The sequence below is a fragment of the Equus caballus genome, chromosome 25 (assembly GCF_041296265.1).
Source record: "Equus caballus isolate H_3958 breed thoroughbred chromosome 25, TB-T2T, whole genome shotgun sequence".
Taxonomy (NCBI): Eukaryota; Metazoa; Chordata; class Mammalia; order Perissodactyla; family Equidae; genus Equus; species Equus caballus.
The window spans coordinates 38,433,667-38,439,539 of NC_091708.1; positions in this window are offsets into that span (position 1 = coordinate 38,433,667).

Sequence of the window (5,873 nt, forward strand, 5' to 3'; positions counted from 1 at the left end):
ATGGCATAACTCTAAGTAGTCAAGGAGCCAAGGAAGGCCAGTGCCTCGACCGACATCCTCACAGCATTTCTCAGGGCGTTCCCCGGGGGAAGACTCTGCAATCTGGCAGGGGCACGGTGTGCAGCCTAGAAGCCTGTTAAATATTATTCCCCTTGATCTCAGCCTTAATCTTGCATCTATACGTTATTTTATATGGCAAAAGATGTCATCACTGGTAAAAGTAAATCCAACCTCTAACTAGACACGTAGGATGTTCAATTAGGAAAATGTTCATGAAACATTGTTAGTGATTTTTTTAAAAGACGCAAACTACAGAGCTGTATATATAGCATGATCCAAATTTTGTTTCTTAAAAGAAGATATCCATACATAAAAAAAGACCAAAGGAATAAAGAAAAAGACTCACTCTGGGAGCTAGTATTATGGATTATTTTTATTTTCTCATTTGTGCTTTTCTATACTTTCCAAATTTTCTATAATGAAGTGTATTATATTCATAATTTAAAAGTTATTAAATTTTTTACAAAGGTTTCCAAGGATAAGAGGCATAAGGCTTCCACAACAACCTCAAGCTGTGTTTTTCTTTTAAGCTTCTTTCTTCATTTATTTATTTATTCATTCAACAAATATCCACAGATTTCTGCTGAGCTGGGCTCTTGCTCAGGGTGGATCAGACGCAGATTCCCTCGGGGAGTTCCCTGTGCAGTGGGCGGACGGACAGAAGGACAGACGCTCAGACATGGATGACCCCGCTGGATGTGAGCCTTAGGGGAACAGAGGCTCTGTCTGGTTCATCTCTGTAGCCCAGCATCTGGGATGGGGGCTGAAACCGAGTTAGGAGCTCCAGAAATACTTAGGAACAGATGGACCAAATCAGGGAGACATGAGTTCAAATCCAACGCATCGAGTTTCAGTTGCCACTTCTGCAAAACAGGGGGACAATGCCTACCTCACGGGGTTGTTTGAAGGCTCAGGTAGCAGGTGGAAACATGCCTGAAGATAGCAGTCGGCCTTCGACAAGGAATAGAAATAATTTATTTCAAATCAGGTAGATTATGATGCTGTACAAAGTCTGGGGTCAGGCGTGCCTCTGCAAGAATTTAGACTAGAAAGAAATATGGTTGAAAATTTGGAGAAGAGTGTGTAGACTCTCCTCCCGTTTATCTAAGGAAAGGGGAGGCACTAAATTTTAAAATCAAAGGACAAACCAAAATTCCAAAGCAGCAAAAATTCCCTAAAGGGGTGGAGAGGAATGGGGTTGAGGGGCAGAAACAGAAGCTGTACTGTGTGTAATATTCCAGGTTGTGTAGACCTGATGTGGAAATCAGGCAAATATGTTACATAATCATACGTTAGACATGTTAAATGTTTCAAAAAGAAATTCCAAATATCAAAGCAAAACCAACAAAAAACTCACTTGTGGCAAGTTGGAAATAACCACGTGGACAGAAATTACTGCAAGTGACTCAAACACAGTAATTTTGACTGTCCATCCCTAATTAGAGCCTCCTAAAGGGAAAGCAAAAATAAATCAATAAACTGCAAAAGGAAAAGATCAGTAATTATATTGGTGGTGGTGTTGGGATTCCTATCTGGGAGTGTCCTGTGGAAGTGGGACTCCACAGATGAGTCTGTTTTCACTGGGAGGTGGAGAAAAAGGACACAGCTTGGAAGAAAGGATATGCAGGTATAAGAGGGATCAGGCAAAGAAAAAACCCTGTAGACTAGAATTTAAGTTAGAAATGTTAATAGGAACTCGTTGTATTTTTAAAATAAATTAATAGATTTTCTGTTTTGAACAGTTTTAGCTTTACAGGAAAATTGGGCAGAAAGTGCAGAGAGTTCCCACATACCTCTCCATCTGCCCCCTCCCCCAGTTTCCCTCATTATCAACATCTTGTATTACCTGGGATATTTGTTACAATTGAGGAGCCAATGTTGATACATTATTATTATCCAAAGTCCTTGTTCCTATGAAGGTTCACTCTTGGTGTGCATTTTCTGGGTTTTGGCAAACATGTAATAACATGTATCCACCATTGCAGAATACCTTCACTGCCCTAAAAATGACTATTCATTCCTCCCTCCCACCGCCCCCACTTCTGGCAACCACTGATCTTACTCCCTCCACAGTTCTGCCTTTTCCAGAACGTCATAAAGTTGGAATCATACAGTATGCAGCCTTTTCAGATTGGCTTCCTTCACCCAGCAATATGTGAACCTTAAATAGCAATCTAAGGTTCCTCTATGTCTTTTCATGGCTTGATAGCTGTTTTTTTTTTTTTTTGAGGAAGATGAGCCCTGAGCTAACATCTGCTGCCAATCCTCCTCTTTTTGCTGAGGAAGGCTGGCCCTGAGCTAACATCCATGCCCATCTTCCTCTACTTTATATGTGGGACGCCTGCCACAGCATGGCATGCCAAGCGGTGCCATGTCCGCACCCAGGATCCAAACTGGCGAACCCTGGGCCGCTGAAGCCGAATGTGCGCAGTTAACTGCTGCACCGCCGGGCTGGCTCCAGTTCATTTCTTTTTACCAATGAATAGCATCCCATTGTGTGGATGTACCACAGTTTGTTTACCCATTCACCTACTAAAGGACATCTTGGTTGCTTCCAAGTTTTGGTAATTATGACTCACAATGTATTCCATCTTTAAAAAAACAAACCTATTTCCTTGCTCTGTCCACTAAAAATGCCCAGAAACAATGACCAACCAATAGCAATGAGTGTCACTTAACCCTCAATTGTGGTCCCTAAACGCCATTCCCTGGGAATATAAACTGGTGCAGCCACTGTGGAAACCAGAATGGAGAGTCCTCAAAAAACAAAAAATAGAAATACCATATGATCCAGCTATTCCACTTCTGGGTGTTTATCCAAAGAACACGAAAACACTAATTTGAAAAGATTGGTGCACCCCTATGTTCTCTGCAGCATTATGCACAATGGCCAGGACTTGGAAGCAACCCAAGTGCCCATCAATGTATGAATGGATAAAGAAGATGTGGTTTATATATGATGGAATACTACGCAGCCGTAAAAAAGATGAAACCAGGCCATTTGCAACAACATGGATGGATTTTGAGGGTATTATGCTGAGTGAAACATCAGACAGAGAAAGACAATTATCATATGACCTTACTCATCGTGGAAGATAAACAAACAAACACATAGATACAGAGACCAGATTGGTGGTTACCAGAGGGGGAGGGGGTGAAGGGAGGGCAAAAGGGGTAAAGGGGCTCATGTGTTTGGTGACAGATAGCAACTAGACTTTTTCTTTCTCTCTTTCTTTCTTTTGTGTTTTAAAGATTGGCACCTGAGCTAACATCTGTTGCCCATCTTCTTCTTCCCCCCAAAGCCCCTGAGTACACAGTTGTATACTCTAGTTGCAGGTCCTTCTGGTTGTGCTATGTGGGTCGCCACCTCACATGGCTTGATGAGCAGTGCTAGGTCTGCGCCCAGGATCTGAACCAGCGAAACCCCAGGCCACTGAAGCAAAGTGCGCAAACTGAACCACTCGGCCACGGGCCAGGCCCTGCAACTGGACTTTTGGTGGTAAACACGATGCAGTCTATACAGAAGTCAAAATATAATGATGTACACCTGAAATTTATATAATGTTATAGGGGCTGGCCCCGTGGCCGAGTGGTTAAGTTCACGCATTCCGCTGCAGGTGGCCCAGTGTTTTGCTGGTTTGAATCCTGGGCGCAGACATGGCACTGCTCATCAAAACACGCTGAGGCAGCGTCCCACATGCCACAACTAGAAGGACCCACAACGAAGAATATACAACTTTGTACTGGGGGGCTTTGGGGAGAAAAAGGAAAAAAAAATAAATAAAATCTTTATATAATGTTATATACCAATGTGACCTCAATAAAATTAATTAAATAAATAAAAACCACTCCCCACTCAAAGAAACCAGGGCTCCTTGGAGATGTGGCTGAGTCCAGGTCTGGGGCAGAAAACATCCAAGACAAATCTGGAGTGTCTTGCTGTTCCAGAAAGCAAAGAACTTATCGAAGTCTACTGGGGTCAAAAGAGCTCAGGCGCCAATCTGATGAGGTCCTCTCAGGCTGAGCGGGACCATTTGAGCATCAATAAGAATAACAGTTGCAAGGGATTGAAACACGTCAAATAACATTAAATCCCTATATTCATAGTGATACTAAAAAAAAAAAACTCAATAAAAAAAAACTCCAAAGATGCCAGGAAACCAATTCATTATTGGAGAACTGTTAAAGAATCAACTTTGTACGGTCTGTATTGTACATATTGAATGACACTGTACTGTACTGTGGGGTAACTAAAGAGCTGATGAAGTTTCCCCTTGACAAGTATTCCAGCTAATAAGTGAAGAAGGAAGATAGAACTCGAATGTCATCATTTCTGTAATCCCTAATGAAATAATGAATCTAGGCAAGGAACATCAATGGCTGCTAACTTCACAAAAAGAGAGATCCCGAGACACAACGGGCCTCCTGACGGGAGGATACAGCTCCTGCAAGGTACTGTGGCCAAAAATCGAACCTGAATGTGATCAAGCCTCTAGATCTAATTACGGGAAATACAGAGGACAGAGGAACGTGTTAGGGACCCACAGGGATACAAGCAGCACACTCCAGACTGGGGGGAACTCCAGAGGACAAACAAGCAGGTTCCTTCAACAAATAAATGGCAAAGGCGGAGAGGTGGGGAAGGAGCAGGGGAGAGAAAGAGACTACAGATTAGAAGAGACATATATGGACTTTTTTATAAGGTGTAAAAACGTTTATGAGACAGTTGGGGAAATGTTAACATTGACTAGATACGCACGATGATCATAATTTCCCCATGTGTGATAATGCCATTATGGCTATAATCTTTTTTTAACTATTTCCTTATCTTTTAGAAAGATACGCTAAAATAGTTGCGGTTGAAATGTTACAGTGTCGGAGATTTATCCCAAAATACTCCGTTGGGATGGGGGTTGGGGTGGGATGTAGATGAAACAAGATTGGACATGAGTTATAATCGTTGAAGCTGAGTGACACGTCCATTATTCTCTCTACTTTTATATATGTTTGAAATTTTCCATAACAAAAAAAAACGCTTACCAAAAATAAAAATAAAAGCTCCTTTTAACAAAGGCAGAGGCCACCCAGCATCTCTGGTGCGTCTGGTGTTTTTAGGTTGTCGCCTCTTGGTGTAAATTGTGGCTACTTTCTTCCCAATACTCCTTTCTTTTGAGCGCCTGTTGGTGAGCTGGTTCTAACCTGCCTGAGCAGAGATGAGGCAGGGCCACCGGCGATGCCCCTTCCCATGTCAGCCTGCACCTGGGAAGGACCACCAACCACCAGGCAGAGGGAACCCAGCTGGGTTTGGGACCCAGCACTGCAGCCCGCTTTGCCTGAGCGAGGTAGGAGCATTATAAACCCACCTGTCCCGGGGCAGGCTCCTCTCTGGCTCCTGTGCAGTGCTGGGTGCTCACACCCTGGCATAAACCAGGTGGATGAAAGCAGAATCATGTAGTGATTAAAAGCCTGGGCTCTGGAAGACATAGGTTCAAATTCCAGTTCTCCCAGCACGTGCCTTCACCTGCCTGAGCCTCAATATCCTCATCTGTAGATTGGGAACAATAGATGTACTTCCTCGGGAGGCTGTGGTGTGGATTCAGTGTAAGCAAGTGCCTGAAGCACTCAGCTCAGTGCCATTCTGGAGTGGTACCCAACAAACGGTGGTTATTTCTGCTGTGGTTATTATTATTACCACTATTTTATATTAATTATTATATAGCCAGAATATAAAGTAGGGCTTTTTCCCCAAAATTATCTCTTATTTTTGCCTCTTTACAGAGCACGTTGTATTATAGGGCACTTTTTCAATTATT